Here is a 24,752-nt window from a genome sequence, read left to right on the forward strand (position 1 = left end):
CGTTCAAAGGGCCTAGAAGCCTTGAGCACGTGGGCCCTGCCTGGTCTATAGAAGTGCGGTTTGCACTCCGCACAGATCAGGCAATCCCTGGTGACAGCTTTTACCTCCTCAGTGGAGAAAGGTAGATTAAAGTAGTGGGCGAGCCGGGTGACGCCTGGGTGGCAGAGGTCATTGTGGATGACTTTTAGGCGGTCGCTCTGTGCGCTGGCGCACGTCCCGCGGGACAGGGCATCTGGGGGCTCGTTGAGCTTCCCCGGTCGATACTTGATATCGTAACTATAGGTGGAGAGTTCGATACTCCACCTCAGAATTTTATCGTTTTTAATTTTGCCCCTTTGCGAGTTGTCGAACATGAAGGCAACCGATCTTTGGTCGGTGATGAGGGTGAACCTCCTACCTGCGAGGTAGTGCCTCCAGTGACGTACAGCCTCCACAATGGCTTGTGCTTCCTTTTCGACTGCCGAGTGTCAGAGTTCCGAAGTAGAGAGGGTTCGAGAGAAAAATGCGACTGGTCTTCCTGCCTGATTTAATGTGGCTGCAAGAGAGCTAGCTCTGAGGCGTCGCTCTCAACCTGAAAGGGGGTGGATTCATCCACCACCCGCATGGCTGCTTTGGCGATGTCCTCCTTGATGCAGTTGAAGGCCTGGCATGCCTCAGCTGACAGGGGAAATAGTGTGGCCTTAAAGAGTGGGCGGACTTTGTCCGCATATTGAGGGACCCACTGGGCGTAATAGGAAAAAAATCCCAAGCACTGCCTTGGAACAATGAGGGAGAGGGAGTTCTAAGAGGGGGCGCATACGGTCCGGTTCGGGGCCCAGGACTCCGTTTTCCACGACATAGCCGAGGATGGCTAGTCTGGTCGTGCGGAAAACGCATTTCTCCTTGTTATATGTTAGATTTAGTTTCTGAGACGTCTGGAGAAAACGGTAGAGGTTGGCGTCGTGGTCCTGCTGGTCATAGCCGCAGATGGTAACGTTATCCAAGTACGGGAACGTGGCCCGCAGCCAGTACTGGTCCACCATTCTGTCCATTGCTCGTTGGAACACCGAAACCCCATTTGTGACTCCGAAGGGAACCCGGAGGAAATGGAAGAGGCGGCCATCGGCCTCGAACGCAGTGTAGTGGCGGTCCTCCGGGCGGATTGGGAGCTGGTGGTATGCAGACTTCAGATCCACCGTGGAAAAAAATCCGATACTGGGCGATCTGGTTAACCATGTCTGCGATCCTGGGGATGGGGTACGCGTCGAGGAGCGTAAACCTATTAATGGTCTGACTATAGTCTACGACCAGCGCCGGCCCTAGGGTTGCTGGCGCCCCGGGCAAGCTGAACTTCGGCGCCCTTGGGGGGGGCGGGGCCGAGGGGGGGCGGGGCCGATGGGGGGGGGCGGGGGCGGGGCCGAGGGGGGGGGGGGCGGACCCGAGGGGGGGGGCGGACACGAGGGGGGAGCGGACACGAGGGGGGGGAGCGGACCGAGCGGGGGGGGCCGCCCTGGGGAGGGCGGCCACCGCGCATGCGCTGGTTGGCACCTGCCCAACTGCGCATGCGCGGGACACGAGTCTCTGGCGCCCCCTAGCACATGGCGCCCCGGGCGACTGCCCGAGTTGCCGGTGCCTTGAGCCGGCCCTGTCTACGACCATGCGGAACTTTTCCCTGGTCTTTACGTCCACCACCTGAGCCCTCCAGGGGCTGTTGCTGGCCTCTTATGATCCCCTCACTGAGGAGCCTTTGGACCTCCGATCGGATGAACACCCTATCCTGCAGGCTGTATCGCCTGCTGCGAGTGGCTACGGATTTACAGTCCGGGGTGAGGTTGGCAAAGAGAGGAGGGGGGGAGATTCGCAACATGGCTAGGCTGCAGATAGTGAGTGGGAGTAGGGGTCCGCCGAAACTGAGGGTGAGACTCTTGAGATTACATTGAAAATCGAGTCCCAATAAGAGTGAGGCGCAGAGTTCGGGCAGGACGTAGAGTTGGAAGTTAGAACAGCTAGTGCCTTGGATTATGAGAGTCGCGGCGGTGCGCCCTTGGATCTGAACAGAGTGGGAGCCCGAAGCGAGGGAGATAGTTTGCCGCGCAGGGAAAACAGGGAGTGAACAGCGTCTTACCAGATCTTAGTGTACGAAGCTCTCAGTGCTCCCGGAGTCGAAAAGGCACGGCGTGCTGTACCCGTTGATTTGGACCGTCGCCATCGAGTTGTGGAGGTGCTTTGGGCGCAATTGGTCCAGTGTGACTGCGCTCAGTTGTGTGTAGTTGGCGGCTCGATCAGCTGTGCTGGAGTGGCCTCGTGATGACTGCCGTCTGAGTTCGCAGTCGTCGAGGTGAGTTTGAAGGGGATGGATCCCAAGATGGCTGCCCCCATGAGTCGCACATGGCCGGCCGCATGGAGAAGGATTGCCAAGATGGCTGCCCCCATGAATTGCACATGGCCGGCCGCATGGAGAAGGATTGCCAAGATGGCCGCCCCCATGAGTCGCACATGTCGGGTGGGGGCGGAATCGGCATACAGGCTGCAGCATTTCAGGGCCTGCGGGCCTGTGAATTCGGGGAACGAGTGCCTTGAGCCATGGGAGGGTTAGAGGCTGGGGCTTTCTTTGCCAGACACACTCTGGCATAGTGTCCTTTTCGCCCGCAGCTGCTGCAGGTCACGTTGCGGGCTGGGCAATGCTTCCGCAGGTGCTGGGGCTGGCCACAAAAGTGGCAGACTGGGGCAGCATTGTGGCTGGGCGGCTGCACGGCGCAGGCCTGAGGGATTCGCTGATCGGGGGCCCATGACGGGGTCGCGGGGAATGAGGTGTGGCTGCGAAATGAGACCTCCATAGTCGTAGCAAATTCAACAGTATCTTCAAGAGTTTGGGCCCCATTTTCCAGCAGTTGCTAGCGCACGTAATTTGATCTCAGGCCTGCAACAAAGACATCGTGGACAGCAAGTTCTCTATGCTCTGCAGCAGTTACAGCCTGATAGTTACAGTCCCGAGATAGAGTTTTTAGTTCTCTGAGGAATTCTTTGAGGGATTCCGTAGGCCGCTGGCGGCGCATAGTAAACACGTGTCGCGTGTTTACAGGCCTCACGTACATTTTATCGAGTAGCGCTAGGGCTTCAGTATATGTGCCGGTACAGTTTAGTTGAGTGGATATACGATGGCTCACCCTTGCGTGCAGTAGGCTCAGTTTCTGCTCCTCCGTCGTTTCTGTGGTGCTTGCTTCAGCCAGGTAGGCCTTAAAACATCGGAGCCAATGCGAAAAGATTTATTTTGCCTCTGCATCCTGTGGGTCGAGTTCCAATCGCTCAGGCTTGAGGGCTGATTCCATGGTTGTTCCTTACAGTTTCCTAAGTTGATTAAATTGATGTGACCATCAATTGACGAGTCACGTGCTTTAGGATGTGAACAGTGGTTTTAATCAACTTACAACAGAGCCAGCCTGTAACACGATGAACTCCAGATGAACTGATGGCTGGCTCTTCGGCATCATCCTTTATATGTCAGTCTAGGGGGAGGAGCCATGGGTGGAGCCAAGGGTGGAGCCCAAGTACAAACTCTTGTACATTCCCAGTGCAACTCCCCTTAGTGATAGGGCAACTCAACTGCTCGTATGTCGAGCTTACAGTGACATGGTATAATATATATTACAGTGTGAATTACATTCACCACAGCTGTTATCTCAACATTCGCAAGAGGTATGCTGACTGGACTTCAGACTTCTGTGATTGAAGCTCCACTGGTAGATTTGTGTTTGTGGTTGTCACGCAGCAAATGCTGAATTGCAGCTCCATATTAAATAGTAATGCATGGCTGCAGAGACAAGCATGGAGGATTTCTCCCGTTCTTGTCTGTACCGCCCAGTAATTCACCACGTTACATACTAACATACAAATTAGGAGCAGGTGTAGGCCATTCAGCCCCTCGAGTCTGCTCCACCATTCAATAAGATTGCGCCTTCATCACAACATTCTGCCTATCCGTGATAACCTTTGACTCCCTTTCTAGTTAAGACTCTAACTGCCTTAAAATTATTCAATGTCCCTGTCTCCACCCGTCTCAGGGAAAGAGAGTTCCAAAGATTCACGACCCTCTGGAGAAAACATTTCTTCATCTGAAATGGGAGACCCCTTGGGTGGGATTCTCCGTTTTAGCGTTTTACGACGGCGTCATCTGGCCGCTAAGAGCAGCGACCCCCCAACCCACTGGGGGCCAGCACGGCGCTGGAGCGCTTCACGCAGCTCCAGCTGCCGATATGGGCCCCAGCACTGCCTCCGTGGGTCCGTGCTTGTGCGCCACGGCCAGCTTGGGTCCGTGCATGTGCTCCACGGCCGTCTCCTTGCCGGCCCCCACGCAACATGGCGGAGCCCAACAGGGGCCTGGCATGCAGGGACATAGGCCCATCCCTCCCGGAATTAGCCTGCTCCCCGATCGGTAGCTCCCGATTGCGGGCCTGGCCACCGTGGATCCCCCCTGCCCTCCCATCAGGATGACCCGCACAGCCAGAACAGTGAGGTCCCGCTGGGTAGGACCACATGCGAACGGCGCAGGTGGGACTCGGCTTGTCGAGCGCGGATAATCACCGGGGGTGGGGTGGTCTGCGATGTTTTCCTTATAAGGTAACACCTCCCACCCCAGGTATGAATTGAGGGAACCTTCTCTGAAGTGATGCAAATGCATTTATATCCTTTCTTCTATAAAGAGACCAAAACTATACACAATACTCTCGATATGCTCTCACCAACATCCTGTGCAACTGTAGCAAAACATCCCTACTTTTATATTCCATTCTCTTTGCAATAAATGACAAAATTTAATTTTAAAAAATCCGTTTACGGGATATGGACCTCGCTGGTTAGGTCAGAATTTATTGCCCGTCCCCAGTTGACCTTCAGATGGTGGTGGTGAGCTGCCTTCTTAAACTGCCATAATCTCCGAGGTGCAGGTACAGCCACGGTGTTTTAGAGATGGAGCTCCAGAATGTTTCCCCAGCAACAGTGAAGGAATGGCGATATATTTCCAAGTCAGGGTGGTGAGTGGCTTGGAGGGAACCTCCAGATGGTGGGGTTCCCAGGATTGGCTGCTCTTATCCTTCTAGATAGTAGTGGAAGGTGCTGTCTAAGGAACTTAGCAGTCCCGTAGCAGCCTCCCCGAACAGGCGCCGGAATGTGGCGACTAGGGGCTTTTCACAGTAACTTCATTGAAGCCTACTCGTGACAATAAGCGATTTTCATTTCATTTTTCAACTTTGGTGAGTTGCTGCAGTGCATCTGGTAGATGGTATACGTGGCTTCCACAGTTTATCGGTAGTGGAGGGTTTGAATGTTTGTGGAAGGAGGAGCAATCAAGTGGACTGCTTTGTCCTGGATGATGTCGAGCTTTTTGAGTGTTTTTGGAGCTGCACTCATCCAGGCAAGTAGAGAGTATTCCATTACACTCCTGACTTGTGCCTTGTGGACGGCTTTGGGGGGTCAGGAGCTGAGATACACACCGTAGGATTCCTAGCCTTTGACTTGCCCTGGTAGCCATTGTATTACTATGGCTCGTTTAGTTCAATTTCTGATCAATGGTAACCCCCAGGATGTTGATTGTGGGGGATTCAGTAATGATAATGCCATTGAATACCAAGGGGCGGTGGTTAGATCCTCTCTTATAGGAGATGGTCATTGCCTGGCACTTGTGTGGCGCGAATGTAACTTGCCACTTGTCAGCCCAAACATGTTTATTGCCCACGAAAGGAAAATGCTGGAAAATCTCAGCAAGTCTGTCAGCATCTGTAGGGAGAGAAAAGAGCTAACGTTTCGAGTCCGATGACTCTCCAGCTTTGACAAAGAGTCATCGGACTCGAAGGTTAGCTCTTTTCTCTCCCTACAGATGCTGCCAGACTTGCTGAGATTTTCCAGCATTTTCCCTTTCGTTTCAGATTCCAGCATCCGCAGCAATTTGCTTTTATCCAATGTTTATTGTCCACGTCTTGTTGCTTTTGGACATGGACTGCTTAATTGCCTAAGGAGTCGCGAATGGTTACGAACATTGTGCAGTCATCCGCAAACATCCCACTTCTGACCTTATGATGGAAGGGAGGTCATTTATGAAGCAGCTGAAGATGGTTGGGCCCAGGACATTACCCTGAAAACTCCTGCAGTGATGTCGTGGAGCCGAGATGATTGACCTCCAACCACCACAACCATCTTCCTTTGTGCCAGGTATGACTCAAACCAACTTACCTTCCTAATCATTTGCTGTACCTCAAAAAACGTTTCCTGATTCATATACAAATTTACCCAGGTCACTCTGTGTCTCAAGAGTTCTGCAATCTCTCCCCATTTAAATTATTTGTTGCTTTCCTATTTTTACTGCCAAAATGGACAAGTTCACATTTTTCCACATTATATTCCATCTGCCAAATGGAACCAAATCCACCACCCGAAAACACCTGCCAAGTGTGCGGTTGAAGGTGCGGCTCTAGGGTCAGGCTCATCAGCCATGCAAGCACCATGCATGACCAGCAACATGGAATCTCTTCGGTGGACAATCATACTCGTTAGCAAGTAATCACTGAAGAATGCAGAGATCCACAGTAATGTTTGGTGGAATTCAAATTCCATAAAAAAATCTGGAAATAAAAGTCAAATGATGACCATGAAACCATTATTGATTGTCTTAAAAACACACTTGGTTCAGTTTGCTTTCGGGAAGGAAATCTGCCGTCCTTACCCGAACTGGTCTACAAGTGACTCCAGACCCAATGAAATGTTGGTAACTCTTAAATGCCCTCTGAAATGGCCTAACAAGCCACTCTCAGTTGTATCAAACCACTACGAAGTCTACAAAGAACAGATTAAACTGGATGGACTGCCTAGCATTGACCTAGGCACTGGAAATAGCAATGGCAAACCCAGCCCCCTTCAACTTGCCTGCCTGTTACAGATGCATCTGTCTAAGACTGTATTGGTGGGAGTGACCACCACAGTCCTTGTGGAGATGAAGTCCTGTCTTAACATTGTGGATACACTCCATCATGTTTGGCACTAGAGCCATGCTAAATGGGACAGCTTTCAAACAGATCCAGCAACTCAAGACTGGGTAACCATGGACCTTGGGCCATCAGCAGCAGCAGAATTGGACTCAACCATAATCTGTAACCTCATGGCATGGCATATCCCCCACTCTACCATTACCACCAAGCCAGGGAATCACTCCTGGTTCAATAAAGAGTGCAGGAGGATATGCCAGGAGCAACACCAGCCATACCTAAAAATGAGTCATCAGCCCAGTGAAGCCACAACATGGGGCAGCATTGTAGCATAGTGGTTAGCACAATTCCTTCGCAGCTCCAGGGTCCGAGGTTCAATTCCCGGCTTGGGTCACTGTCTGTGCGGAGTCTGCACATTCTCCCCGTGTGTGCGTGGGTTTCCTCCCACAGTCCAAAGATGTGCAGGTTAGGTGGATTGGCCATGCTAAATTGTCCTGTGTCCAAAATTGCCCTTAGTGTTGAGTGGGGTTACTGGGTTATAGGGATAGGGTGGAGGTCTGGGCTTGGGTAGGGTGCTCTTTCCAAGAGCCGGTACAGACTCGATGGGCCGAATGGCCTCCTTCTACACTGTAAATTCTATCTATCTATCTACTTGCATGTCAAACAGCATAAGTAGCAAGTGATAGAGTGCCGAGTGGATGATAATCTTGGCCTCCTCTGGAAGACTCCAGATCACAGATGCCAGACTTCAGCCAATTCAATTCACTCCCATGTGATATCAAGAAACAGCTGAAAACACTGGATACTGCAACGCATCTGGACCCCGACAATATTCCGGCAACAGTACTGAAGACTTGTGCTCCAGAACTTGCCACACACCTAGCTACGCTGTTACAGTACAGGCACAACATTAGCATCTACCCAGCAATGTGGAAAATTGGCGTGGTATGCCCTGTACCCAAAAAGCAAGTCAGATCCAACCCAGCCCTTTACTGCTCCACCAGTATAGTATCGGTCATCAGTAAAGTGATGGAAGGGACTATGAAGAGTGCTATCAAAAGGATACTTGCTTAGCAATAATCTGCTTACTGATCTTAGTTTGGGTTCCACCAGGGCCACTCAGCTCCTGACCTCATTACATCCTTGGTTCAAACATGGATAAAAGAGCAAAAATCCAGAGGTGAAGTGAGAGTTACTGCCCTTGATACCAAGGCTGCATTTCACCTGGCATGACATCAAGGAACCCGAGAAAAACGGGAGTCAATGGGATTCAGGGGGAAACTCTCTGCTGGTTAGAGTCATACCTGGCACAAAGGAGGATGATTGTGGTTGGAGGTCAGTCATTTCAGCTCGAGGACATCACTGCAGGAGTTCCTCAGGGGAGTGCCCTAGGCCCAAACATCTTCAGCTGCTTCATCAATTACCTTCTCTCCATCATAAGTTCAGAAGTGAGGACGTTCGCTGATGATTGCATAGTTCAGCACCATTTGCAATTCTTCAGATAATGAAGCAGTCCATGTCCAAATGCAGCAAGACCTGGACCATGTCCAGGCTTGAGTTGACAAGAGGCAAGTAACATTCATGCCACACAAGTGTCAGGCAATGACCATCTCCAACATGAGAGAATCTAACCATCACCCCTTTACATTCAAAAATGGGGAGGGGTTACCATTAACCAGAAACTCAACTGAACTAGTCATATAAATATTGTGGCTACAAGAGCAGGTCAGAGGCTAGGAATCCTGTGGTGAGTGACCCTGTCCACAATCCACAAGGTACAAGTCAGGAGTGTGGTGAAATACTCTCCCTTATCTTGATGAGTGCAGCTCCAACAACATGCAAGTTTGGAAACATCCAGGACAAAGCTGCTCATTTGAGTGGCACCCCTTCCACAAACATTCACTCCCTCCACCACCAATGTACAGTGCAAGCAGTGTGTACCATTTACAAGATGCACTGCAGGAACTCACCAAGGCGCCTCAGACAGCAACTTCCAAACCCACGACCACTACCTTCCAGAAGGACAGAGGAAGCAGATACATGGGAACAGCACCTGGGCGCTTCCCTCCAAGCCATTCACCATCCTGATTTGGAACTATGTTGCTGTTCCTTCACTGTGGTTGGGCCAAAATCCTGGAACTTCCTCCCTAACAGCACTGTAGGTGTACCTATACCATCTGGACTGCAGCGATTCAAGAAGACAGCTCAATGCCACCTTCTTAAGGGAAATTAGGGATGGGCAATGAATGCTGGATCAGCCAGCGAAGCATACATCCCTGAATGAAGAAATAATTAAGTCTCTTTGCAGACTCCTAATATCCTCTTCACAACTTGCTTTCCTACATATCTTTGTGTCATCATCAATTTTAGCAAACATACGTTTGGTCTCTTCACCCAAGTCATTGTTATAGTTGGAAATTGTTGAGGCCTCAGCTTCGATTCTCGTGGCACTCCTCTTGTCACACCTTGCCAACCCAAAAATGATCCATTTCTGCCTACTTTCCATTTCCTGTTAGCCAACCAATCCTCTATCGATGCTCATGTCAACCCCTACACCATGAGCTCTCACTTCATGTAGTAACCTTTTGATGTGGCACCTTGTCAAATGTCTTCTTGAAATCAAAGTACAGCACATCCACAGGTCCCCCTTTATCATGTTACTTGCCATTTCCTCAAAGAACTCCAATAAATTAGTAAAAAATTATTTCCCTTGCTTAATCACATTCTTTATTGTACAATTTGATGAGATCTTTCCAGAATCTAGTAAGTTTTAGGAAATTAAAACCAATGCATCTACTATCTCAGTAACATATTTTAGAGGATGAAGTCCATCAGGACCTGGGGATTTGTCAGCTTTTAATTCTAATAATTTCTTATAAACCCCGACCCTGGTTATTAATTGTTATTAATTTAGTTTCTCCCTCCCTTTCATGTCCTGATTCATGATTATTTCTGGTCTTTTATTTGCATCTTCTACAGTAAAGACAGATGTAAAACATATGTTCAATTCACTATGTCCAGGAGATATTGAACTTTTGGAAGTTGGAAAAGCACGTAAATAAGTGATAGCCAAGTGGATGTCCTGAATCTTTGTTGTGCGTGTGTAAAGAAATATGCAATGAGAGTTTGTTGTATGTAAAACCTGCATTGTGGAATCTCCTTCCCAAGTGATCATGTGGAAGCAATCCAAGTGGCAATAATAAAGCATAGCCTATTGTAGTATGTACACGTGAGGCCTGTTGAAAAATTGGTTTTGGAAGGTATAGCATGCAGCATCAGTCATAATGCCAAGATGACTAGAAGTGGTTGGAGGCCTGCATACTTTTACCATTGATTTGTTGTCATGGAATGATAGCTGGTATTACCTGGACAGTTTCCTGAGGTTATTACCCTTTTCTTCATCTCTAGGTGTTTGAGACTGTGTTGACTCATGTAACCACTTCCTGCTGAGCAGCCTGACTGTTTTGTTGTGTGAAAAATACTCTAGGTTGGCAAAACATTTAAGACCTGCATTATTTCTCACTTCCTGCTAAAAGTAAGTTTCTGCAGGCAAGGGCATTCCAGGCCAGGAGCTCACCATGAATAGATATAAATGCCAAACTCAAAGAAGTCGCACTATCTACAGAGGGGCAAAGCCACTTTGCCTACATTTTTCTGCTGTTTTGTCTTTAATATCCTCTCAACATCTTTATTGATTCAGTACATATACCGGTGTACTTCCAATTGCACTACTGAAAAGGAGAAAAATAAAATCTTGATCGAGAAACTGAATTCTTTCTCGTAGGGCATGGATGCGCAGTGGTTAGCACTGCTGCCTCACGGCGCCGAGGACCCGGGTTCGATCCTGGCCTCGGGACACTGTCCATGTGGAATTTGCATATTTTCCCCGTGACTGCATGGGTCTCAATCCCACAACCCAAAGATGTGCAGGGTAGGTGGATTGGCCACGCTAAATTGCCCCTTAATTGGAAAAATATGAATTTGGGACTTTAAATTTATAAAAAAAGAAAAAAATTCTTTGTAGGAGATAAGGGCGCGATTTAATGGAAGTGAAACAGAATACCTTGACAAGCGCATTTAGCAGGTTGTTTTCCGGCACTGGGAATGACGAGAGCAGCAACAGGACGTTGCTTCATTTTGGGGCCTTGGTGAGAAACACATTGTCATGGCCACACTTACTCCCATTTCCTACACTAACGAGCTCCATTTAAAAATTATGCCCTGATCTCTAGATACTGCGGCCTCCAGACACCCCCAAAGCCCCAACATACCTATAAGGGAGTAATCGAGGCCCCGCATTTAACCTCATGAGGGTAGAGCACCCCGGGCCCGAAACCCAACTTGGGCATTGCCAGCCTGGCGCTGCCTGGGTGTCAGGCAGGCAGTGATACAGTGCCCAGGAGCATCATGGGTGCCAGGGTACCCCTGCCCAGAGCCCGATTACCCAGGGGCCCTTGCTCACCTGGGAGACCCGCCTTCCCACAAGTGCCAGTGCACCGGGTCCACGTTGGTGGGGATCAGTGCGAAACGGAGTTCGCTCAGGGTCTCCATGGTGCGGGGGTTAGATCCCGTGCCTTGGGTAGTTCCGGTGAGAACATATTCAAGAGAGCTTGATTGCACATTTGAAAATGACAATTTAGGTGCCGCCGATTGTAGGCAGGATCCAGATCGCGACCCCTCGCGAGATCCCGTTAGATCTAATTCGTCGCTTCCCTGAGTTGGGCACCGGGCGGCCATTAGATCGCGCCCACTATACAGAGGGACTGTTATAGCACTGAAGGATAATGTTGAGTTTCAGCACATTTTTCCTGCAGCGCAAATATTCGCAAGGAATCAAGAGTATCTTCATTATGTTTTACCATTAGCAACTGCTAATGGTATACTATACTCTGTTATTAATCTCAACTTTCATCTTCACATAGAACTTGTACAGAAATTTAGAATAATTTTGTTAGATCTAATTCATCCTCTGAGTCATTCCTTTCCCACATGCTGTGCAAATAGCATTACAATGTTCCCGAACTTTGCAATTAGTTTGCAGTAATACATCTGGGTTAGACTGCGTCAATCTTTAACCAACCCAGAATGACGGATGTTGTGGTGTGACTTCAAAAGCTGTAACTCAATCAAGGGATGCCAATGACATTATAGAAGTGCATACCAAATAGTTTATGAGCTTAGAGTTGAAGCGCGTTTGAATTCAGTCATTAACTATTTCCATACACTCGCCGGTTGTGATCACAGCTGTGTAAAAGCTATATCTGCAAATCCAGTCTCGTCCATCATTAAAAGTTCTAGATTTTATCCCAGAAGTGGTAGGTTAAGAAAACAAAGAGGTCTACCTACTGGATATTATTGCCATTTCAATGTTTAAGCTAAAATACATAAGCAAATTAACCAGTGATTTGTAATATTGTAATAATGTGCCCATCATCTATAAACTCGAGTTCACCCAAAACACTGCTACCCGTGCCCTAACTCGCACCAAGTCCCATTCTCCCCTGTGCTTGCTCCCAGCCAGGCAACACCTCGATTCTAAAATTCATCCTTGATGTCAAATCATTCCTTAGCCTTTCTCCATTCCCACCTTGATAACCTCTTCTAGCTCTATGACCCTCCAAATTCATTGTGCTCCTCCAAAAATGGCTCTTGCTTATCCCTAATTTTAATTGCTCCATAATTGGTGGTTGCGTCATTAGATTCCGGAGCCCCAGAATTCCCTCCCTAAACTTCTCTCCTCCTCCTATAATATGCTCCTTAAAAATTACCTGTGAGACCAGGTCACCTCTCAGCAGACAGACAATCAGCAACCCATTCTGACCAGGTTCTCCGAGCAGCCATCAAAGGTCGCTGGAAAATCAGTAGTGGCTACCGGTGTTTTTTCATCTGAATCCTAAACTGGTGTAAAGATGCGGAGATTCCGCTGGATTCAGCCAAACAGATCAAGAATTTAACAGTTGAGAACAGCTTTAACATCTTCCCTGAATTTTGATTTAAAGGGCTGCCTCCTCCCTGGAGTCTAGCAACACTACTGTTCGAGGTGGCTCTGCTGAGGCTGCAGGTAGAAGAAGGGACTGCCTCCATTTTGAATCTTTGAAGGGCTGGTGGCAAATCATTTTAATGTGAAGAGTAGGATTCTCTGACCCCCCGTCGGGTCGGAGAATTGCCAGGGATCGGCGTGAATCCTGCCTCAGCCGTCCTCCAAATTCTCCGGCCCCCCCAAAATTCGGCCCGGCATGAATCGCGCCGCCCGCCTCGGAGAATGGCGGGGACCAGCGCGACTCAATGGGCCCCGGGGCAGCCCGAATTCTCCGGCCCGCGATGGGCCAAAGTCCCGCCTGTTTTTTGCCAGTCCTGTCGGCGTAAATTGGAGTAGGTCCTCACTGGCGGGACTTGGTGGCGCGGGCGGCCTCCAGGGTTCTTCGGGGGGGGATCTGGCCGGGGAGGTGCCCCCACAGGGGCCTGGCCCGTGATCGGGGCCCACAGATCCACGGGCGGGCCTGTGCCGTGGGGCACTCTATTGTTCCGCATCAGCGGCTGCAGCAGTCCACCATTGCTGGTGCAGAAACAAAGCCCTCTGCGCATGTGCGGTGTTGACGCCAGTGCACGCTGGCGCTCCCGTGCATGCGCCAACTCGCGCCGGTCGGCAGAGACCCTTTGGCGCAGGTTGGCGTGGCGCCAAGCCCCTTTCCCACCGGCCGGTGGGGCGCAAACCACTCCGGGGCGAGCCTGGCCCCTGAAGGTGCGGAGGAATCCGCACCTTTGGGGCAGCCCGACGCCAGAGTGGTTCACGCCACTCTGTCCCGCTGGAGTTGCCCGCCCCGCCGATTACGGCAGAATCCCGCCCCTGGTGTCAAGCAGGCAGGCTGCAGTGATTCCCACCTTCAAGGGACAGGGGCAGCCGTTACCCTGGGGGTAACACTTCCATGGGACACGGAGCCTCTGGGAAGGAAGGTGGTCTCACTGGGAAGCTGCCTCAACGTACATGGCGGTTTCCCCACATGTCAGGGGGTAGTGCCATTCTGTCGCTAGTATAATTCTGGTGGGGTGTAAATTGCCATTAATAGGCCAGTTATTTGGGTAAATTGGCCACCTGCCTCAGGTTGCTGTTCCTACCGTTTGAAGTATTCTGTAATGGTGGGACTTCCAACATCTTCTGCTAACCCTCCCGCTACCCAATCTATCTCCAGATTGTTGGTAATATCTCGGCCAATGTTTTCACAGAATGGGTAGGGCTAAAATCCACATCATGCTGAAACTATCCTCCGATGAATGCATGTCTTGGCCTCCAATTCCTAAAACAAATTCCAAACCAGTTCAGAAATGCTAAGTGATGTTGGGAGGGCAGGCTTCAATTCCTTTTTCGTACAAAAAGATTTTAGGGGCAAAGGCCACAAGGATCAGTTGGGATGTAGATACCAAAAACAGTAGAAATGAAAAGGTGACGAGAACTTAGTCTTAATTGTGTTTCACATTCTCCAGATCCCCACCAATATCATGGATATGTGGAGCCCCAGCATCCAGACCCAATATACTCTCAATTACAACAATCCCAAAAAAATATTCTTAGTACTTTATCATAGAATCCCTACTGTGCGGAAGGAGGCCATTTGGCCCATTGAGTCTGCACCGTCCCTCCAAAAGATCACCCTAACCACGGACTGGGAAACATTACTGAAATAAAGGACAGTGGACAGGCAATGGCAGGCATTCAAAGAACAAATAGGTGAACTCCAAAGTTGTTAATTCCTATTTGGCGCAAGAGTAAAGAGGGAACTGTGGCCAAACCATGGCTTACAAGGGAAATAAAAGGTAGTATTAGATTCAAAGAAGAGGCATACAAGTTAGCAAGAAAAAGCAATAGATCTGAGGATTGGGAACAGCTTAAAATTCAGCAAAGGAGAACCAAGGGATTGATTCAGAAGGGGAAAATACAATATGAAAATAAGCTAGCAGGGAACATAAAAACTGACTGTAAATGTTTCTATCGGTATGTTAAGAGAAAAAGATTGAAAAAAATGAATGTAGGTCCATTACAGTTAGAAACGGTGGAATTCATAACAGGGAACAAAGAAATGGCTGGTGAACTAAATTTATACTTTGCTTCTATCTTCACAAAGGAAGACAGGAATAATGTACCAGATGCTCTGAGATGCACAAGTTTCAGTGACGAGCAGTACAGAGTGTGACTGTAAGTGAGGCAGGCAGAGGGAACCTGAGTTCAGGAGTGCAGGAGCCTCAGCCCTTGACCTTGTCCAACATGTATGAGACTCTTGCTCCCTGTATGGATGAGGAAAGGGGCTCTGGACAGGATGAGCCAACTGACCACGGTACCATGGTGCAGAAGGCCATTCAAGAGGGGGGAGTAAAAAGACAAGTAGTTGTTATAGGGGATTCTATAATTAGGGGGACAGATAGTATCCTATGCAAGCCGGATCGGGAGTCTCGCATGGTGTGTTGCCTGCCCGGTGCCAGGGTGCGGGACATCTCTGACCGGCTTGAAAGGATACTGGAGCGGGAGGGGGAGGATCCAGTTGTTGTGGTCCACGTTGGGACTAACAACATAGGTAAAGCTAGGGTGGAGGACCTGTTCGGGGACTATCAAGCACTAGGAAGAAAATTGAAGTACAGGTCCTCAAGGGTCATAATCTCTGGATTACTGCCCGAGCCACGTGCCAATTGGCATAGGGATAGGAAAATTAGGGAAGTAAACACGTGGCTAAGGGATTGGTGTGGGAAAGAGGGATTCCACTTCATGGGACATTGGCATCAGTTTTGGAACCGGGGGGATCTGTACCGTTGGGACGGTCTCCACCTGAACCGATCTGGAACCAGTGTTCTAGCGAAGAGGATAAATAGGGTGGTCAGTAGGACTTTAAACTTCTGAGTTGGGGGGAAGGGAAAGTGAAAGCGACAGGGAGCAGGGAGTTAAATGGCAAGATACGCAGGAGGATAACATGTAGGCAGGTGGATTTAAGCTTGAGGCAGACTAGGAATGCAACAAAAAGGAAGGATAACTTTGGACATCTTAGGACTTCCAATATCTGTACTGATAAGAAAGTTAACATTAAGGCACTTTACCTGAATGCTCGTAGCATTTGTAACAAAGTAGATGAACTAATGGCACAGATCATCGTGAATGATTATGATGTGGTAGGCATCACAGAGACATGGCTGCAGGGGGTTCAGGACTGGCAGTTAAACATCCAAGGATATACAACCTATCGAAAAGACAGGGAGGTGGGCCGAGGGGGTGGGGTTGCCTTGTTAGTTAAGAACAAAATTAAATCTATGGCACTAAACGACATAGGGTCGGATGATGTGGAGTCTGTGTGGGTAGAATTGAGGAACCACAAAGGCAAAAAAAACCATAATGGGAGTTATGTACAGACCGCCTAACAGTGGTCAGGACCAGGGGCGCAACATGTACCGGGAAATAGAAAAGGCATGTCAGAAAGGCAAGGTCACAGTGATCATGGGGGACTTCAATATGCAGGTGGATTGGGTAAATAATGTAGCCAGTGGATCCAAAGAAAAGGAATTCATGGAATGCTTACAAGATGGCTTTTTGGAACAGCTTGTCATGGAGCCCACAAGGGAGCAGGCTATTCTGGACCTAGTGCTATGTAATGAACCAGACTTTATTAAAGATCTTAAAGTAAGGGAACACTTAGGAAGCAGCGATCATAATATGGTTGAGTTCAGTCTGCAGTTTGAAAGAGAGAAGGCAAAATCGGATGTAATGGTGTTACAGTTAAATAAAGGTAATTACGAGGGCATGAGAGAGGAACTGGTGAAAATCAACTGGAAGCAGACCCTAGCAGGGAAGACAGTAGAGCAAAAATGGCAGGAGTTTGTATGCATAATTGAGGACACTGTACAGAGGTTCATCCCCAAGAAAAGAAAGATTATCCAGGGAGGGATTAGACAGCCATGGCTGACAAAGGAGGTCAGGAAATGTATCAAAGAAAAAGAGAGATCCTATAAAGTGGCCAAAAGCACCGGGAAATCAGAAGATTGGGAAGGCTACAAAAACAAACAGAGGTTAACAAAGAGACAAATAAGGAAGGAGAGGATCAAATATGAAGGCAGGCTAGCCAGTAATATAAGAAATGATAGTAAAAGTTTCTTTCAATACATAAGAAACAAACGTCAGGCCAAAGTAGACATTGGGCCAATTCAAACTGATTCTGGAAGGCTAGTGATGGGAGATGAGGAAATGGCTGGAGAACTTAATAAGTACTTTGCGTCTGTCTTCACAGTGGAAGACGTTAGTAATATCCCAAAAATTATAAAGGGTCAGGGGGCTGAGTTGAGTATGGTTGCCATTACAAAAGAGATGGTGCTAAAAAAGCTAAAAGGTCTTAAAATTGACAAATCTCCTGGCCCCGATGGGCTACATCCTAGAGTTCTGAGGGAGGTGGCTGAAGAAATAGCGGAAGCGTTGGTTGAGATCTTTCAAAAATCACTGGAGTCAGGGAAAGTCCCGGACGATTGGAAGATCGCTGTTGTAACCCCCTTGTTCAAGAAAGGATCAAGACAAAAGATGGAAAATTATAGGCCAATTAGCCTAACCTCGGTTGTTGGTAAAATTCTAGAATCGATCGTTAAGGATGAGATTTCTAATTTCTTGGAAGAGCAGGGTCGGATTAGAACAAGTCAACATGGATTTAGTAAGGGGAGGTCGTGCCTGACGAACCTGTTAGAATTCTTTGAGGAGGTGACAAGTAGGTTAGACCAGGGAAACCCAGTGGATGTGGTCTATCTGGATTTCCAAAAGGCCTTTGATAAGGTGCCACACAGGAGGCTGCTGAGTAAGGTGAGGGCCCATGGTGTTCGAGGTGAGCTACTGGCATGGGTTGAGGATTGGCTGTCTGACAGAAGGCAGAGAGTTGGGATAAAAGGTTCTTTTTCGGAATGGCAGCCGGTGACCAGCGGTGTCCCACAGGGTTCAGTGTTGGGGCCGCAGCTGTTCACCATATATATTAATGATCTGGATGAAGGGACTGGGGGCATTCTAGCGAAGTTTGCTGATGATACGAAGTTAGGTGGTCAGGCAGGTAGTGCTGAGGAAGTGGGGAGGCTGCAGAAGGATCTAGACAGTTTGGGAGAGTGGTGCAGGAAATGGCTGATGCATTTCAACGTGAGAAAATGTGAGGTCTTGCACTTTGGAAAAAAGAATCCAAGCATAGACTACTTTCTAAACGGTGAGAAAATTCATAATGCCAAAGTACAAAGGGATCTGGGAGTGCTAGTCGAGGATTCCCTAAAGGTAAACATGCAGGTTGAATCCGTGATTAAGAAAGCGAATGCTATGTTGTCATTTATCTCAAGAGGGTTGGAATATAAAAGCAGCGATGTGCTACTGAGCCTTTATAAGGCTCTGGTTAGGCCCCATTTGGAGTACTGTGTCCAGTTTTGGGCCCCACATCTCAGGAAGGACATACTGGCACTGGAGCGTGTCCAGCGGAGATTCACACGGATGATCCCTGGAATGGCGGGTCTAGCATATGAGGAACGGCTGGCGTTCCTGGGATTGTATTCATTGGAGTTCAGAAGGTTAAGGGGAGATCTAATAGAAACTTACAAGATAATACATGGCTTAGAAAGGATGGACGCAAAGAAACTGTTTCCGTTAGGCGAGGAGTCGAGGACCCGTGGGCACAGCCTTAGAATTAGAGGGGGTAAATTCAAAACAGAAATGCGGAGACATTTCTTCAGCCAGAGAGTGGTGGGCCTGTGGAATTCATTGCCGCAGAGTGCAGTGGAGTCCGGGACGCTAAATGGCTTCAAGGCAGAGATAGATAAATTCTTGATGTCGCGAGGAATTAAGGGCTATGGGGAGAATGCTGGGAGGTGGAGTTGAAATGCCCATCAGCCATGATTGAATGGCGGAGTGGACTCGATGGGCCGAATGGCCTTACTTCCACTCCTATGTCTTATGGTCTTATGGAGCTGAAGGAAATTAGTACTAATAAAAAATGTTTTTGGGCAAATTAATGGGATTGAAAGCGGACAAATCTCCAGGGCCTGATAATCTTCATCCCAGAGTACTTAAGGAAGTGGTTCTAGATATAGTAGACTCATTGTGGTCACTTTCCAAAATTCTGGGTCTTTTTCAATTGTTAGGCAGTGACTAATGGGGTACCCAACTGTTCACATTATATATTAATGACTTGGACGAGGGAACTAAATGTATTATCTCCAAATTTGCAGATGATACAAAGTTGGGTGGGAGTGTGAGCTGTGAGGAGGAATCAGAAATGCTACAGTGGGATTTGGACAGGCTGAGTGAGTGGGCATATGCATGGCAGATGCAGTATAATGTGGATAAATATGAAGTATCCGCCTCAGTTATTATTTGAATGGGTGTAAATTGAGAGAGGTGGAGACTCAGAGAGACCATGGTGTCCTCGTGCATCAATTGCTGAAAGTAAGCATGCAGGTACAAACAGCAGGCAGTAAAGAAGGCAAATGACATGTTGGCCTTAATAACGAGAGGATTAGAGTACAAGAATAGGGGTGTTTTACTGCAATTGTATAGGGCATTGGTAAGGCCACACCTGGAGGATTGAGAGTTTTGGTATCCTTATCTGAGGAAGGATGTTCTTGCTATGGAGGGAGTGCAGCGAAGATTTACCAGGCTGATTCCTGAGATGTCATATGAGGAGAGACGAAATTGGTTAGGATTACATTCATTGGAGTTTCGAAGAGTGAGACGGGATCTCATTAGAACCTCGTTAGCGACTTCCGGTTGCGGCTATGCGGAGCTAAGCCGCACGTTCGGCATCCCCCCCAGGAACGGACTTTTGGGCTCTTTTAAGGGCCCCCAGCGGTACTTGTTCGACGGTTCCCGACGTGGGAAGGTGTCTGCAGCGGATCCCCAGTGGTCTATGGTCTTGACCAGGAGCGGGGCCAGCAGAATAGCGGTGGCAGCGCCTAAGAAAAAGCAGGGGAAGAGAACCAAGATGGCGGCCGGCGGAGGCTTTGAGGAATGGAGGCAGTGGGCGCAGGAGCCGCAGGAGACTCTCCAGCGCCGTTTTCAGGAGCTCAAAGTGGAGCTGCTGGACTCGCTGAAAGTGAATACGGACAAGCTGCTGGCGACGCAGACAGCCCGGGGGTGGAGATCCGGGAGCTCCGACAAGCCTCCGAAAGAGAGGATGAGGCCGCAGCCCTCGCGGTAGAGGTGGAGATGCACGAGGCGCTCCACAAGAAGTGGCAGGAGTGGTTTGAGGAGTTGGAGAACCGGTCGAGGCGGAAAAATTTGCGGATCCTGCGCCTCACGGAGGGGCTGGAAGGGTCAGACCTGGGGGCTTATGTGGTCGTCTTGTTGAACTCACTGATGGGAGCTGGGTTCTTCCAGGGGCCCCTGGAGCTGGAGGGGACCCACAGAATACTGGCCAGGAGGCCCAAACCGAATGAGCAGCCACGGGCGGTGCTGGTGCAGTTCCACCGGTTCGTTGATCGAGAGTGCGTGCTTAGGTGGGCCAAAAAGGAGCGGAGCAGCAAGTGGGAGAACACGGTAGTGCGGATCTACCAGGACTGGAGTGCGGAGGTGACCAAGCGGAGGGCCGGTTACAACCGGGCGAAGGCGGTGCTCCACAGAGTGTGAAGTTTGGCATGTTACAGCCGGCACGTCTGTGGGTCACCTACAAGGACTGGCACTTTTACTTTGAGTCCCCGGAGGAGGCGTGGGCCTTTGTGCGGGCCGAGAAGTTGGACTCTGACTGAGGGTCGGGGGTTTGTAAATAACTGTGTTAACTTTTGGTGGGAAGGGTCTTTGTTTTCTGGTGTTTCATGCTGTTTTAAGCTACTTGTGGGTTGTTTCTAGGGTGGGTGGGGTGCTGTCTTTTTTTTTGCGGGGGTGGGGTCGGGCAGAGGGAAAGCGCGGGCTTTTCTTCTGTTTCCTGCGCTGAGGGTGGATGGGGGCGGGGTCGGAGTTGAGAAGCGCGGGCTTTTTTCCTGCGCTAGAGCGGGAGGGGGAGTAGGAGAGTCTGCTGATGGGTCTGGGGGAGGAGGAGTAGCCCCACGTTGGGAGGGGTCGCAGGTGTGGCGGAAGCTGCCGGGGTCAGCAGAAGTTAGCTGGCTCACGGGAGTGCTACGGAGGGAGTAACGCGGCTGGGAGGGGTCCTAGACTGGGGGCGGGGGGGGAGGACCGGGTTGTTGCTGAAATGGCCAGGAAGGAGCTGGAGTCTGCAGGGGGGGCCAGGGTGGGGGTTTGCCGCCATGGGGAACGGGATATGGCTAGTCGGCAGGGGAGGGGGGCAGATAGTCGCCTTGGAATGTGAGGGGGCTGAATCGGCCGTTCAAACGGGCCCGGGTGTTTACGCACCTGAAGGGGCTGAAGGCGGACGTGGTTATGCTCCAGGAGACGCACCTGAAGGTGGCGGACCAGGCTAGACTGAGGAAGGGCTGGGTAGGCCAGGTGTTTCATTCGGGGCTGGATGCAAAAAATCGGGGGATGGCGATTCTGGTGGGAAAAAGAGTGTCATTTGAGGCGTCAAAAGTGGTGGCTGACAGTGGAGGGAGGTATGTGATGGCGAGCGGCAAGTTGCAAGGGGAGCGGATGGTGCTGGTGAATGTCTATGCCCCAAACTGGGACGATGCGGGTTTTGTGCGGCGTATGCTGGGTCGCATTCCAGATCTAGAGACGGGGGGCCTGATACTGGGGGGGTCTTTAACACAGTGCTGGATCCCCCATTGGATCGATCCATGTCCAGGACGGGCAGGAAGCCTGCGGCTGCTAAGGTGTTGAGGGGATTTATGGACCAGATGGGAGAGGTGGATCCTTGGAGGTTCGCGAGGCCGAGGGCCAAGGAGTATTCATTTTTTTCCCACGTGCATAAAGCCTATTCCCGGATCGATTTTTTTCTCCTGAGCAGGGCGCTGATTTTGAGGGTGAAGGATGTCGAGTATTCGGCCATAGTCATTTCGGACCATGCCCCGCACTGGGTAGACCTTGAGCTGGGGGAGGAGAGGGACCAGCGCCCGCTCTGGCGCCTGGAGGTGGGACTGCTGGCGGATGAGAAGGTGGGCGGGCGGGTTCGGGGGTGTATCAAGAGGTACTTAGAGGCCAATGATAATGGGAGGTCCGGGTGGGGACGGTTTGGGAAGCATTGAACGCGGTGGTTAGAGGGGAGTTGATTTCCATCCAAGCCCATAGAGAGAGGGGAGAGCAAAGAGAGAGGGAGAGGTTGGTGGGGGAGATGGTGAGGGTGGACAGGAGATAAGGCGGAGGCTCCGGAGGAGGGACTGTTGGGGGAGCGACGTAACCTGCAGGCCAAGTTCTACTTGCTGACCACCGGAAAGGCGGAACCTCAGTGGAGGAAGGCACAGGGAGCGGTGTACGAATATGGGGAGAAGGCGAGTTGGATGCTGGTGCATCAGCTACGTAAACGAGACGCGGCCAGGGAGATTGGTGGAGTGACGGATAGGGGAGGCAATGTGGTGCGAAGGGGGGGTGGACATTAATGGGGTCTTCAGGGACTTTTATGGGGAACTGTACCGGTCCGAGTCCCCGGTGGGGGGGGGGGGGAATGGGGTGCTTTTTCGATAGGCTGAGATTTCCGAAGGTGGAGGAGGGACAGGTGGAGGGGCTGGGGCGCCGATTGAGCTGGAGGAGCTGGTCAAAGGGATAGGCAGCATGCACTTGGGGAAGGCGGCGAGGCCGGATGAGTTTCCAGTCGAATTTTACAAAATGTATGCAAACCTGTACAAAATGTAGGCCCCGTGTTGGTTAGGACCTTTAACGAGGCAAGGGAGGGGGGGCTTTGCCTCCAACCATGTCATGGGCGCTGATTTCCTTGATCCTTAAACGGGACAAGGACCCCCTACAGTGTGGATCATATAGGCCTATCTCGTTGTTAAATGTGGATGCCAAACTGCTGGCGAAGATCTTGGCCACAAGGATAGAGGACTGTGTGCCGGGGGTCATTCATGAGGACCAGACTGGGTTTGTGAAGGGAAGGCAGCAGAACACCAATATACGTAGGCTTCTGAATGTTATAATGATGCCGGTGGTAGAAGGGGAGGCGGAGATAGTGGTAGCATTAGACGCGGAGACGGCCTTTGATAGGGTTGAGTGGGGGTACTTGTGGGAGGTGCTGGAAAGGTTTGGGTTCGGGGAGGGGTTTGTCAGTTGGGTGAGGCTGCTATATGAGGCCCCGATGGCGAGTGTAGCCACGAATAGGAGGAGATCGGAGTACTTTCGATTGTACCGGGGGACGAGGCAGGAGTGTCCCCTGTCCCCTTTGTTCTTTGCGTTGGCAATTGAGCCCCTGGCCATGGCGTTGAGGGAGTCGAGGAATTGGAGGGGTCTGGTGTGGGAGCACAGAGTGTCATTATACGCAGATGACTTGTTGCTTTAATGTGGCGGACCCCGTGGGGGGAATGCTGGAAGTGAGGCAGATCCTTAGGGAATTTGGGGGCTTTTCTGGGTACAAGCTCAACCTGGGTAAGAGTGAGCTGTTCGTCATGCACCCGGGTGATCAAGAGGAGGGGATTGGTAGGCTCCCACTGAAAAGGGCAGGGAGGAGCTTTCGGTACCTGGGCGTCCAGGTGGCTAGGAGCTGGGGGGCCCTTCACAAGCTTAACCTCACTAGGCTGGTGGAGCAAATGGAGGAGTTCAAAAGATGGGACATGTTGCCGCTGTCGCTGGCGGGCAGGGTGCAGTCCGTCAAGATGACGGTGCTCCCAAGGTTTTTGTTCCTGTTCCAGTGCCTCCCCATCCTTATCCCGAAGGCCTTTTTTAAGAGGGTCAATAGGAGTATTACGGGATTTGTATGGGCGCATGGGACTCCGAGGGTGAGAAGGGTGTTTTTGGAGCGGGGCAGGGATAGGGGGGGGGGCTGGCGTTGCCCAACCTCTGTGGGTACTACTGGGCTGCCAATGCAGCGATGGTACGTAAGTGGGTAATGGACGGGGCAGGGGCAGCATGGAAGAGGATGGAGATGGCGTCCTGCGTGGACACGAGCCTGGAGGCACTGGTAACGGCGCCGTTGCCGCTCCCTCCAATGAGGTATACCACGAGCCCGGTGGTGGCGGCTACTCTTAAAATTTGGGGGCAATGGAGACGGCATTGGGGGGGGGGGGGCTCGATGGAGTTCCCAATTCGGGGGAACCACCGGTTTGTTCCAGGGAGCATCGATGGCGGGTTTCTGGGCTGGCACAGGGTAGGTATTAGGAGGTTGAGGGACCTGTTTGTGGATGGGAGGTTCGCGAGCCTGGGTGAGTTAGAGGGGAGGTTTGGGCTCCCCCCGGGGAACATGTTTAGGTACATGCAGGTTAGGGCGTTTGCCAGGCGGCAGGTGGAGGGGGTCCCTCTGCTGCCCCCACGTGGAGTACGGGGCAGGGTGCTCTCGGGGGTGTGGGTTGGAGGGTGGAGGATCTCGGTTGTGTACCACGTCATGCAGGAGGTGGATGAGGCCTCGGTGGAGGAGCTGAAGGGTAAATGGGAGGAGGAGCTGGGTGAGGAGATTGAGGAGGGGACGTGGGCGGATGCCCTGGAAAGAGTGAATTCCTCCTCTTCCTGTGCGAGGCTTAGCCTCATACAGTTCAAGATGCTGCACAGGGCCCACATGACTGGGACGAGGATGAGTAGGTTTTTTGGGGGCGAAGACAGGTGTGCTAGGTGCTTGGGGAGCCCAGCGAACCACGCCGTATGTTCTGGGCATACCCAGCGCTGGGGGAGTTTTGGAAGGGTGTTGCAAGGACGGTATCGAGGGTGGTAGGATCCAGGGTCAATCCAGGCTTTGGACTCGCAATATTTGGGGTTGCAGTGGAGCTGGGAGTGCAGGAAAC

General features: G+C 50.6%; 1 protein-coding gene across 5 annotated transcripts in view; it reads right to left on the reverse strand.

Annotated features, from left to right (window-relative positions):
- The window catches only part of LOC119971897 (ecotropic viral integration site 5 protein homolog), a 377,542-nt gene that overhangs the window by 141,911 nt on the left and 210,879 nt on the right, over positions 1 to 24,752 (reverse strand). The gene's annotated exons all lie outside the window — the stretch shown is intronic.

This window comes from Scyliorhinus canicula, chromosome 9, assembly GCF_902713615.1.
Source record: "Scyliorhinus canicula chromosome 9, sScyCan1.1, whole genome shotgun sequence".
Classification (NCBI taxonomy): Eukaryota; Metazoa; Chordata; class Chondrichthyes; order Carcharhiniformes; family Scyliorhinidae; genus Scyliorhinus; species Scyliorhinus canicula.